This window comes from Bactrocera neohumeralis, chromosome 6 (genome assembly GCF_024586455.1).
Source record: "Bactrocera neohumeralis isolate Rockhampton chromosome 6, APGP_CSIRO_Bneo_wtdbg2-racon-allhic-juicebox.fasta_v2, whole genome shotgun sequence".
NCBI lineage: Eukaryota > Metazoa > Arthropoda > Insecta > Diptera > Tephritidae > Bactrocera > Bactrocera neohumeralis.
In genome coordinates, this window is record NC_065923.1 from 16244929 (window position 1) to 16258938 (window position 14010).

The following is a 14010-nucleotide window of genomic DNA, read 5'->3' on the forward strand; positions in this document are numbered from 1 at the left end:
TTCTGAGTAGAGATTTAAGTTGGAGTTTTTCCGGTCCCTCAAGCTTTCATTAAAAAAACAGGTCTCGAGCATCACTTTGCTCTCTTGCTGCCCCAAGTTTTTCAAAAGTGTGATATTTTTCAGACTAGTTCGATTCCAGTCAAGGCTTCGTAATTATAGACTGTCGTTTTCTTAACTGTTTGAGTATTCCACTGCATCGCATATAAGCATATATTCATTTTGATATACATATATGTATGAAGTATATTTGTATATGTTTCGTGTGATTTGTTAGGCTATTGTTCCTTTATTGCTCGTGGCACTTTTATTGCCGTTATTTGTATTGTATGTGCATGCCGCTGAAAGAAGTGGCTGATCTTAGCATCGCATGTGGTATATAGCACAAATATAATCGTATATAATATACAGTTATAAATATTTGCAAAATATATATTTACAAGGTGGCACTCATGCTTAGCACTCGATGCACTATCCGATATAACCGTAAGAATTTCTTTTTTCTAGCGCTCACACAGAAATTGTTGTGGTCATTTTTATTGCCTCAGGGGTGTAAACAATGGCTGGAATTTACCAGAAACACTCACACAAATATGCAATTTATAATTTTCTATTTGCGAAAAATGCATTTAAAATGCAAAATCTTTGATAGATATGTATATATTTAATAAATATCATATTTTAAATATTAGTGTGGTTCAATAAAAATCGATTTTACTTTCACTTTACACTCTGAAAAGTTCCTAAAAAATTGTCTGCAAGTATGAATTTTAAATATTAATAGAAAGACTTTCCGAAAAGATACATATCTCAAAACAAAACATCCTACAAAAGAAAAACTTATGAGACCATTTATGTAGAAAGGAATGTATAGAGGGATGGCGAACCCGATTCCACAATCGATGACGCCGAAATAGATATTCCATTGCCCGACTATGATGAGGTTCGAAAAGCAATTACCCGCCTATTGAACACCAAAGCGGCGATTTGGCTCCCACGTCACTGTTGACAACAATATCCGGTGTGTTTAACGTGGATACCTGCTGACGACAGCCTTACTCCACGGCGCTCAAAAGCACAGCGGATTAAATTAATGCGCTGATCAGCGCCCTGAGAATGCTAAGCATTTTCAGTACCAGTTAGCAGTGTGGAATGGACACACTAACCACCTTGGTCGGGTTCGAGGCCCATCTAAAACCTCTGCCGTGCTTTGGGTCCGGTACCGGGTTGCAACGCAACTCCACATTGGACAAATGCCCTGCCTGCATTTAGGTTTAAACCACAGCCAGGAACGAATCTCCACAAAGGGCCAAACCCAATGAGCAGATTGGAGTTACCTCTAAGGGCTAACTGCTTCCCGTGGTACCAGAATTAAGTCTCCGGTCAGACCTCGTAGCCGAAGCTACTACCAGTTGAGCTTCCATACGGCTCTGGACTGGTGGCCAGGATTTTAGTCGCCTCTTACGACAGGCATGCCTTACCACGGGTATATTCGGTTTCCCCCCCGAACTACACGCAGGGGGAACGTCACTGTTGACAGTCAAACTTCGAAGTCGTGCATAATGTCGTCTATCTGAGAACCAGCTTTAAGTCCAACAACAACGACAGCCTTGAAATCCAACGTTGAATAACTCTTGCCAACAGGTACTACTTCGGATTGAGTAGACAATTTAGAAATAAAGTCCTCTCTCGACGAGCAAAGACCAAACTCTACAAGTCACTCATCATCTTTGTCCTGCTATATGGTGCAGAGGCTTGGACGATGACATCAACTGACGAGTCGACGTTACGAGTTTTCGAGAGAAAGGTTCTGCGGAAGGTTTATGGTTCTTTGCACATTGACAACGGTGAATACAGCAGCCGATGGAACGAAGAGCTGTACGAGATTTACGGCAACATTGACATAGTTCAGCGATTCAAAAGACAGGGTTACGCTGGCTAGGTCATGTCGTCCGAATGGAGGAAAACACTCCACTACTGAGAGTATTCGACGTAGTACCCGCCAGGGGAAGGAGAGGAAGGGGAAGACATTCACTCCGTTGGAAAGACCAGGTGTTAAGGACCTGACTACACTTGAAATCTCCATTTGGCACCAAACAGCGAAAAGGAAAAACGACTGTCGTGTTGTTTTAAACTCGACTATAACCGCGTAAGCGGTGTCTAAGCCAATAAAGAAGAAGATTTTGGCGATATTTAAAGAAAAAAATTAATAGTTTTTTTGGTTCACCCTAATATATATGTATATCTTTATATACTTTTTCGTTATTTTGAACGATATTTTCGCCTAAAGAAAAAAAATATTTTTAGTGTCACCCTAATGCTTAAGTATATATTTTTATTATACTTCAAAGAACATTTTATTTTATTTCCACCTCTAAACTTCAAAAGTCTCTATTTAAGGGAGAAAACATTCCCACAAATAACAGCGCCAATTCTGAACCACCCTAATATTAATACTTATATTTGCAGAGCGAATTTCATTACAACGTTATGATAATTTTTACGGCACTATATATATTTTATATGACATACAATATGCACATCTATCCACTCTAATAGCCTTACTGTGGTCTTAACGCTGGCACTGCCATATATTTTTGTTGGAATATATAAATAATGCCATAAAGTATATTTGCTTTTGTTTTTAAAGTTCAGTCATTATCTTATTTAATTTTGGTAAAATCTCAAATTTAATTATCAAAATGCAGCAAACTGACCTAAATATCGTTTTGACAGCAGCTCTTGAGTTTTCCACACACTTATCAAAATAGAATTAAGTTCATGAATTGTTTGTGATTCCAACTGTTTTGTATTTTTATTTTTCCACAATTGGAATTGGAACAATGAAAGCAGAAGCCAAGCGAAGCCCTACAAATATAATATAATAGCAAAAACAAATAAATAATGAAATTTCTGACATAATATTTCAGACTTTTGCGCAACCACACTGATTTCGAAATAGCAAAATAACCTAATTTCGGGCTTACACATACAAGTAGTATATACATACATATCAATATATAAACTGATTTACATGATTTCCATTATTTTTGCCTACGAAGGCAGAAACCGATTTTGGTTTGGCAAACTTTGCTTTAAATTGTTGTTCATTCAACATAAAACAAAAAAAAAAGAATTAAATTTAGCGCAGAATATATGCAAAATTTTACAGTGAGCGTAAAAAGTAAGCGGATTATATTTATAAAAAAATTTCCTCACACAATTCTTCACAAATCGACAGATTGAAAGTAGTCATTCCAGCAAGTTTTGGTGAAACTTTAATTTTCAAAAAAAAATTTAATTTGCTCAAAGAAGTCAAATAAGTTGTTTTGTCCAAAGTTCAAACTAGACTTCAGCGCTGACTCTGTTTAAATTTGAAATTAGTAAATTTCTGCTTAATAATCGAGCAATTCTACCCTTCAAGTACTTACTCTCCTACTTCATTCAGCCTTGTAGTTATTAAAACTGCTTCTCTCAGTGGGCGCTTTTTAATTACATTTACGACATTCAATCTTGTGAACTGTCAAAGGGAAACTTAGAATTTGCAGAAACTACAACAACAAATAAAACTACTTTTATTTATCTTCCTGCGCCAAGAAATATTACTTAAACTCAGCCACAGTCTCAGCTGAGTTGGCTGCGCTGTTTATTTATTTCTTATAAATTCAAAGCTTTATTTACTAATTTTCGCATTTGTGCTTTGCTGTCATTCATTTTTGGCATTTCACTCTTGTTTGTACACTGAAGATATTTATTTTGTGTTTATTTAAAATTGGCTGGCAGTGTTTTGCACTCATTTGGGTATTTCACTGGTGTATATGGTAGCGATTTTTATATAGTTGGGTTATATATATTTATATATAGCATTGATTAGTTGAAAAGGGAGACCCAAGCATGCCAGACCGCGTGTGATCGCATTTAGGCCAACATTAGACCCATTGCGCTCTCGAGTGGTAACCAAATTAAGTCTATGCAGCCATTCAGTGGATTCTCAGTCAGATCAGAGTGGTAAAATACCTAATTTTTTCTATCCCTGTTCCTCAATATCACTTCTCCGCTGTGGAATGAAGACGTTGTGGTTAGTTTTCGTGGATCTCCTTAACATGGTCGCATTATCAACTAAGCTCGATATCATTAATAAGGTCGAATATGACACCATGTCCATAGTGACGACGAGTCTGGCTCCAATGGCCTAAAATCATGAGTCAACTGGCCGTAAGCATTACACCAGTCTTCACTTGAACATATATTAACCGGATATTGAGGATAACTTCCATAGCCTTGGTTGATGTAGTTTTCATTGCGCTCGTAATCACTAGCAAGCAGGCCCGTTGCACCTGTTCTAGAAGTTTAATGCGGCACTGTGGAGCCTTTTTATGTAGGTAATGTCACTTATACAGGAGTTCCAGATTCAAAAGCTTTTGAGAGCTCTACCCTCAATATGTGTTCTCTATCTCAACTTTTTATCTAGAAAAACTCTCAGATATTTGACAGAGTTCCACTTCTTAAAGAGGGGAGGTTGTGAAAAGACATACTACTGCTTTCTCCGGATTGACAGTTAGGTCGTGACCATCTGCCCAGTTGGCGGACCCTTTTTATGAGCCGGGAATGACGAGTAGAATTATGAATACATTAATCAGTATTACCTAAATAAAGGTGGATAAGATGCCTTCTTGCAGGATGCCACAAGCGATCTGCTGAGCGATTTTTGTACCTTCAATATATGATTTAAACGGGCGAGCATTTTCTGATTTATATTGATAAAAGGTGCTAGGAAATTTCGATTGTCTCAACTGCTTCCACGTACGGTGCTATGGAATTCCAAAAGGGTGAGCCGAATTTGAAGCTTGATCAGATTATCGCAGATTCTTTCCATACTTTTTAGTATGAAACATGTTATAGTGACGGTCTATAAGATTTTGACAAGCAACAGCTTTCCTTTCTCGGTTCCGGTATGAATGAGTATATCGATTCACGGGGTTCCGCGGAGCACTCATTTGAATTTTCTGAATACATACAAGACTCACGGAACTCAATTAAAAGAATACGGTGGTTACAGCACGATATTGGTTGAAAATTTGGCCAAAAACTGACGAAGAATCAATGCAGTATGCGACGGAGTACCATCGTGCTGAAAAAACCAAGAGTTGTCGATCCGCAATTCCGCCTTCTTTTTACGAATAGCTTCACAAAAAAGACGCATGATACTCAAACAGTATTCTTTGTTTACAGTTTGACTAGTCAGAACGAATTCGTAGTGCACCGCACTTTGAGAATCGAATAAAACTGTCAACCTAACCTTGGTTTTTGACCTGTTTTGACGTGGTATTTTCAGCTTCGGCTCATCTTTGCGTCGATATTCGGCTGATTAATCGTCTGCCTTCGAATCGTAAGCATAAATCCAAGACTCATCGCCAGTAATAATAAATTTCATGACATCCTGGTAGTCGGAAGGCATTGTTTCACAGACGTTAACGCGACGCTGTTTTCCGAAAAAATTGGGTGATTTTGAAACGAATCGTGCTTTCCCTTTTCTTAGGCCCAAAAGATCTTTCAAAATGGTTTTCACTGATCCTTCCGATATTCCAACGATGTCAGTAAAATCTCTGACTGTTAATCGTCGATTCTCTAGCACCAATTACTCTATTTTATTTACGAATTGATCATCAGTTCAGTTGATGGCCGTCCTAGACGTGGTTCATCCTCAACGCCTACGCGACCTTTTTGAATAATTTGTACCAATCAAAAACAGTTGCCACCGGCAAATAATTTTAACCAAATGCATTTTCCAACATTCTGAATGTTTTGGCACCAGAAATGTGATTCCACGCAAAAAATTTATGGAACTTCTTTGTTAAATAATTTCACCGAATCGCCGAAAGCACTTTATGTATTTCAGAAAGGCAAGCGTATACTAAACACTAATTATTGTTTTGATGTGAGATTTGGCACAGAAGGCTAAGGCTGTCAACCAACATGGAAAAAATATTGCGACGAATGGGTTTTCGCGAAATTTAATTTAAATAGTCTTACTATTTTTGCTACACAGTAGGCATGACAGGGCTTAAAATTCAAAATAAAAAAAGATGATTTTGTATCACTTTGTAAGTAGAGTTACCACCTAACGCAGTTGAATACATAAATTAAATAAATTTGACGGTATATTATTTGATAAGGAAATTAAGAATATTAGTAATCAAGTTTTTTTGAAATTGACTCTAGGTTTGGAAATCAATCTTAAAACGGATTTTTAAAGTTTCAGCTTATATTCAAAACTTTAGCTTATTCTTAAGCTTTTTTGTTGTTTTTGTTGACATACTACGAGGTCATGTGAAATAGCATTAAAAAAATTTAAAAATATGTCACAAACTTACATACTTAATTGTTTGCGTACTTACATTTCATACATACTTATACAGCTCAGAAGTATCAAGCAAAGTGGTTTTGTGAAAATTTGCATAAAAAGAGTACGAAACGTATAGTCGTCACGTTCCTTCCTTGAAACTTTCCATCAACATCTTGACTTTGGAGTACTGAATTAATTATTTGTATTCATACGAGCGTATGCGGAATTATACACATACATATGTATATGAGAATATATAAAGTCAGGTATTGGATACATGAGCAATTAAATTTTGTTGAAAACAAATTGGCTGCAGTTAAATGAACTTCGAAGTATGCGTAGCTGTATAAACATAGTTTGTTTGTACTGTATTATATGAGACATGTAGTATATGTACATATGTACTCCATATGATTGCCATATTCTTGCAATTACGTGACGTCATTGCAACAGCAAAAATAAATAATAATTGAGCTGATGAAAAGTTGAATATTTTGACACAATTTATTGCTGCTGAAATCAACAACACACATACTTACACACTGACACACGCACACAAAGACTTGCATGTTGACGCTGGTGCCAGGCAGACTGCCCGCCGGCGTGTGATCGGCAGGCGCCACACAGTTTTGATAACATTTTTGATAGATTCGAGTGATGGATTATTTAGATTGTTCATTTGCACATGCATGAAGTGAAGTTTATTGCATTTTTGACGCTGCAAATACTAATTTGATTTAAAGGAAACTATATTTGCAATTAGCTGCGAGTAATTGCTAATGGAATTTATTGGATTTAATTGTTAGTGAGAAATTGTTAACGCAATATATAAACCAGTATTCAGTCGTCTAGTTTTTGTGAAGAAATACTGATTTAAATAACTTTAACTAAAGATTTTGAATTGATTTTGTTGACCGAAAAATAAAATTTTATATAAATTTTTTCTTACAGGTTGCCCTCAGCATATATAATATGAATGCAGATAATTGATAAACAGGTAAGCTTTGAAAGCAAAATTTGAAAAAAAAATTAAATATGAAAGATTTGGAATAATATAATTATAATAATAATAGTTGGCAACTCTTAAGCCTCTCAAATTTTATTTCAAAATTATATTCAATTTGAGTAATTTATGATTTATATTTAATATTTTTCGAAAATAATTTGAAAAGATATTGTCAATTATATTTAATATACAGCACATAAAATATTGAAAAATGTGGCAACTCTGGTGTATCAAAATCCATAAAAAAATGTTAAAATTAAAAAAAAATCAATATATATTTAATATAAACAGAATACATGCACTTATATGTATGTAAAGGAAAAACAAATGCTCTCAAATTAGTAAATGCAAAAGATGTGGCAACCCTTAATTTTTTTTAATTTTAGAAACTATTTTGTAGGATGAGCATAATTCAATACTGAAATAAATGATTTTGTATGAAAATATTTGAAGAATATGGCAACTCTGGAGCATACATACATACATACATACATATGTATATCTCGAAAATAAATTTGAGTCATTTCTAATTTGCCAAATCTACTCATCAGTATTTATATACTCAAATAAATGTACTGAAATTAAAATATAGGAGCGATGTGGTAACTCTTAACTTCCAAAATTCTCGAAAATAAATTTAGAAAATCTTCCAAAATGTTCGAAAGTAAATTTAAAAAATTTAATATGGTCTACTCAGCAGTATTTATATACTAAAATAAATGTTTGAGAAATTAAAATATAGAAATGATGTGGCAACTCTTAACTTTCAAAATTCTCGAAAATAAATTGAGAAAATTAATAATATATTTTTAATACGGCTTACGCAATTTGAGGACTTATATACATACATAATATGTAAATGTAAATAATTTTATGTGAAAATATTTAATTAATTTGGCAACTCTATAGTCTTCCAAACTGTCGGAAATAATTTGAAAAATTTTGTGCTTTACATTTAATATGATCAGCCAAATGTAAAAACTAAATTAAAACCTTTTATCAAAAAAAATAAAAAAGTTATAACATGTGGCAACACTGCAGCATACAGAAGTCTAAAATATACATTTAGAAAATTTATAGTGCATATTTAATATTATCAATAAATTTTTAAAACTAAAGAAATATTACTTCATGAAAATATTTAAGAAGTCTGGCAGCTCGGGAGCAGCCAAAACCTTCGAAAATAAATTTTCAGTATTAAAGTTTATGTTTAATATGAACATTATAATTTAAAGACTAAAATAAAAACATACAAGCGGAAATATTTGAAAGATGTGGCAACTTCGGCGTATTTTGAAAAACAAATTTAAGAAATTTTTAATTTATATTTGATATAATCAGCACAATTTTAAAGCTAAAAAAACTTTTTATTAAAAAAAATCATCTAAAATATGTGGCAACTCTGTAACATCCAGAGGTCTCAAAAATACATTTAGAAACTATATCATGTACATACGTTTAATACATATAATCTACAAAATTTTAAAACTAAACAAAAATTTCTAATAAAAATATTTAAAAGATGTGGCAGCACTGGAGCAGTCAAAACTTTCCGAAATAAATTTTAAAACTTAAAGTTTATGTTTAATATGAACAGCATTCTTTAAAAACTAAACCAAAAACTTTCAAGCGAAAATATTTGAAAGATGTGGCAACTTCAGAGCATTTTTAAACACAATTTTAGAAAAATTTTAATTTATATTTTATCTCAGCAGCAAAACTTTAAAGCAAAAATAAAGGCTTTCAACTGAAAATATTCAAAAAGTGTGGCAACTCTGGAGAAACTAAAAACATAGGTGTTAAAGAAATAAAAACTATTTATGTAATTCGATAAAAAAATTATATATTAATTATTACATATTTCTTAAGTATGATTAATAACATATGGCAACCCTTTTTCCAAAGTTTCTTAAAATTTTAATTACAAAAATAAATGTAAAACGTATTTCCTTGCCTTTATGATTCCTTTAGCACTTCTGGAAATTACTGAAATGCAAATGATATTACTATCCATTTTCAACAAAGTGTTAAACACAAAGCTTCTCTTTAATCAATTCCCCACAAAGAATAGCAATCTGTAGTCCACCACACTCTTGGTAGGTAAATTGTTGAGAATTCACATAAATACTGAAACAATTTTCATATTTTCTGAAACTCATTTACATTCCTTTGAATACAACACAAAGCTAAAACGATAAGAGAAGATGCTGCGGTTGAGAGCAAAGGAATGATATTCTACTATTGATAAAGTAATGAATGCGGAAGCGAAGGAAACAGTAAAATATAGATGAATGCTTTGAGAACAGCGTAGATGGCAATGGAAGACTGATTAAAGTAAATATTAAGAAAGGTGTAGGAGACCTTGATGTCCTTGTTTATATTAATATAAATTTCATTGGCAGCAAAAGGATTGAAATGGTCAAAGGGAAGAAGAAATGAGAGATATTAAAATATATTTTATAAATATACTATGTACTGTATACATATGTTCATATGTATATTTTTAATAAAATTTTATTTTATTTATGCTTTAACTGCTTTTCTTTATAACTGTTATCAATGAGCAAACAATTTAAAAAAAAAAAATTATTTTTTCTATTAAAGCTGCTGCATTTTGGAATTATTTATTGAACTTGAATTTAGCAAAGATCTAATGGATTATGGAACAAAGTTCTATATTTTGGGTTGTTGACACTTAGTGCCGATATAAATATATTTACAATGTCAGATGTCAATCAACTTTACCTTACATAAACTCTCTAAAACCTGACTTTAGATATCACAGTTAAACTGTGTTTTTAAACTGTGTAATAAGATAAGGGTGGCAACCCTTCTTGAAAATATATTCAAAAGTCATCATTCACAACCTTTTAAGTGTAGCGCACGTTACGGTTATATTTAATTTTTGTTATGTATTTATTTTAATATAAAATTTAAACAGTTGGCAACCCTATATATTAACATTTTTCACAAAAATTAAAATAAAATTTTTAAACTGGTGACAACGCTTTAAAAAATAATTTGTTTATTTGTAACAAATTCAAAATTCCGGAGGTTTCTCTTTTAATTCATTTTTTATTTAAAATTTTCGAACAGGTGGCAATATTCAAACATTTTAAAATTTTCGAAAATTTAAGATTTAAAATAACTGTAAATATTTTCAATAACTTTAGTTACCGATTTTTGTTATTGCTTCTTTCCAAATTGATTGAAATAAAATTACAAATTTTACAAATGGCAACCCTCCATGACAATTTTTAATTGTAAATTTCCTCAAACAATTTCTTGCAAAAACCACACCGCCTTACTCATTCCTTTATTATTATTTTTTTTTTATTTAATTATTTTAAACTGGTGGCAGCACTTTTAAAAAATATTGTTACTTTTATTCCTTCCTTCGTTTTTTGTCTTCTTGGTACTAATGTTTTTTTCATTCATAATGTTTGAACAAGTGGCAACTCGGCTTGAAAATATCTTTCATTAGCATAATATACATATGTAAATAGTAATTTAATTGAAATAAAATTTTATTTACTGCAGATGGCAACCTTCCATGAAAAATTCTAACTGTAAATTTTTTCATTAAATTTTTTGTAAAAGGCATATTTTTTTTCCTATTATTTTGGGTGAATTAAATATTATAAACTGGTGGCAACGCTTTTAAAAAAATATTACTTACTTTTAACGAATACAAAATTCCTTCAATTTGTGATGTGTTTTTATATTGAAGAATTTGGTTTAAAAATTTTAACAGGTGGCAACCTTTAAATATCACAAAATATTATTTTATTTGTAATTTGTTCTCAAATCTATTTCACATCTCTTTGTACATAATTTTTTATAAAAAAATTTTAACAGATGGCAACCTTTAAATATCATAGAATATTAATATAGGTAGGTAGGAGTGCAGCCCTATCGGGCTCAATTAGCACTTGATGTGCCATTTTAATATACTTGTATTTGCAATTTGTTCTCAAATCTGTTTCAGTTTATGATGTTTCTTTATAACAGCAAATTTTGTATCTAAATTAAAAAATAAGTGGCAACCTTAAAGCTGTTTTGGTACGAAAACATCCGGATTTTAGCACCATCGGTTAAAAGGAAAAATAAATCTTAACATAAAATAATTTCAAAATATTATGTAAAAATTATTTTGTATTCTCTTTTGAATAAAGGAACTCAAATTGACGCTGCTTCTGCCTTCTTAACTTTACGCCAACGCTCAGTCGTCTGCAATTTACTACTACACTTTTATCGCCTCAAGTATTACGGTGACTTTTCGCTGACATTCTTCCCACATAATATACATATGTACATATCTGCACCGAAAGTTAAGTTGTCAAAAATTTTACAAAATTATCGAGCACTTGTGCTGCAGCAGTGGGACATATTATTTCCATAAATTTTGGAAACTGCAACAAAACAGTTGCAAAAATATTTGAAAACTTTATGCATTTACGAGCGAGTCAATCACATGCTCATAAGCGATGGTGTAGAATGCGTAAGTCAGCAAAAGCAGTAACACTGCATAACCCTAAAAGTATGCTTTGAATTGTAAATTTGACTGCAGTGTGCGGTGCAACAGGGCGTATGATTAATTGTGTGCGACTGCTGGTGATGTGAACTCAAATATAATATATTCACTGCTGTATATACTTGATGCATGCGTCTGTTGCACCATTTTTGATTGCTTTAAAGCGAATTTGTAACTAAATGCTGGCAAAGAGGAATCACAAAGCGTGTTTGGGGAAGCATCATTGTATGTGTGTAAATATATCAAATGCAACGTTATTACTCTATTGTAATGTTTATATGTATGTGATAAGCATGTAAGCACTTATTTGCATACACACACTTATATCTAAATGCATATGGATATACATATGTGTGTTCCAGTTTTTGTGCGCCTTTGAGGAGCGCCTTCCCATTCAAGGTTGTTCATCATACTTGACGTCTTCCATTGTTTGCCTGAGCACTATCGTACTGGCAGCTTGTGTGCATGCAAAACCTCAATGACATAATTATATGTATCCAGCGTTGTATTTTTTGCATGCATGTGCCTTGGGTATAAACGTTTCCTTGTGTTTGTATTCCTGAAAACTCTTCACATCCCTCACTTGCTGTCAGTGGCCACAATTTGCGGTCTTTTGGAGATAAAAACGGATTTCAACAAGCAAAAATCTGATATCTGATTTTGGTTTCACGAGAACGTAATAGCTTGCGCTTATTATTTGCTACTTTGGTAAAGTAAGATAAAGCGAATAAGCGTTGAGTGGAAAAAGTAATTATAAGGGTGGGTGATAAAAGAAATGGAAGGGTGGGTATGTTCGAAATACTAGAAAATTTTTAAGATGACACCGGTTTACAGGCAGAATTTAAGATAAATTTGTAGTATTTTAATATAAATATGTAAGGAGCTTCAACAAAAAATACAAAATGATAGCTGAAATGACCAAATGTTTTTACCAAATTGGAAGAAATACTGTATATATTAAAGCATTAAGGGGTTACATGAGTTTCATCGGCTAAAAAACAGTTTTTTTCCAATTTTTTTCATATAAAAATTTAAATATTTTATGCGAATTTTTTTTTGTTACAAACATACACTATTAACAAAGAAATTCTGAAACTTTTGGAAAATTATATTTTAAGCCCGGCCATTGCGACACCATTTCCGATGACCTTTCGGAAAAAAAAGATGCGCCACGTTGGCAGGATAACTCCTTAGTGGACCATCTAAAGTGAAAAACACGTGTTTTAGTTAAAACCTTAATTTAGAACCTGGACGAAGGAAAAAAACTGAAACTTGGATTTTTGGCATGCATTTTTACAAAAAAAATAAAATTTCAGTAAAAATTTTGCGACATTATATTTTTCGAATAGTTGTAATCGCAAAAATCCTTCATCCAAGCCTTTAAGAATTGTATCTCAAAGACCTGTGCAAAATTTCATGAAGATCGGTTGAGTAGTTCTCTAGAAATCTAGCCAACTGCCTTAAAAAAACACTATCCGGAAAACGCGTTTAAAGACGGCGCACTTAACCTAGCTAGACTCGAGCGTACAAGTTCTCAGAGCTTTATCTCTGAAACTATTACTCAGATCAACTTGAAAATTTAGACAATATTCCAGATGTGTTGTAGTATTTAATAAGACAATAAAAACTTCAATTTTTTTAAACCCGTACTGTTCTTAAACAATAAATCACGCCAAATTTTGTTAAGAAATCTCGTAAAATGAAAAAAATTTTTCAATTAAGGGTATGATTCCGATGCCACAGTTGGTATGACAGCTACATGCTATAGTAATGCGATATCAGTGATACCGTCAAATGAGCATCCACTTGGGAGTAGCAATAATTATGTAAAATTTTAGATCGGTATCTCAAACACTGAGCGACTAGTTCGCGTATATAAAGACAAACGGATAGTTAACGGGCTCAGCTCGTCATATTATCATATTTGTTTTACATGTTCTCCGTCGTCCGTCCGACTGAGTGTAAGGAATTTCATTCAACGTGTATAAGTAAGCAGTTTTCAATGAAAAAGTTTAAAGACAATTTGTATCAGCTAATATTTAGTGTTTAAGTTTTCTGTTTCTGTTTCTTTTTCTGTTCCTGTTTCTGTTCATACTTCTGTAGCACATAGGGGAAAATATAGGTTAT

At 32.6% G+C, this 14010-nt stretch overlaps 1 protein-coding gene across 1 annotated transcript in view; it reads left to right on the forward strand.

Annotated features, from left to right (window-relative positions):
• Nucleotides 1–14010, forward strand: part of LOC126763643 (probable G-protein coupled receptor 139) — a 226001-nt gene that overhangs the window by 50578 nt on the left and 161413 nt on the right. Inside the window, exon 2 of the mRNA XM_050481349.1 lies at nucleotides 7295–7340. The gene's annotated coding sequence lies outside the window, so the exon portion shown is untranslated. The remainder of the gene's footprint in view (nucleotides 1–7294; nucleotides 7341–14010) is intronic.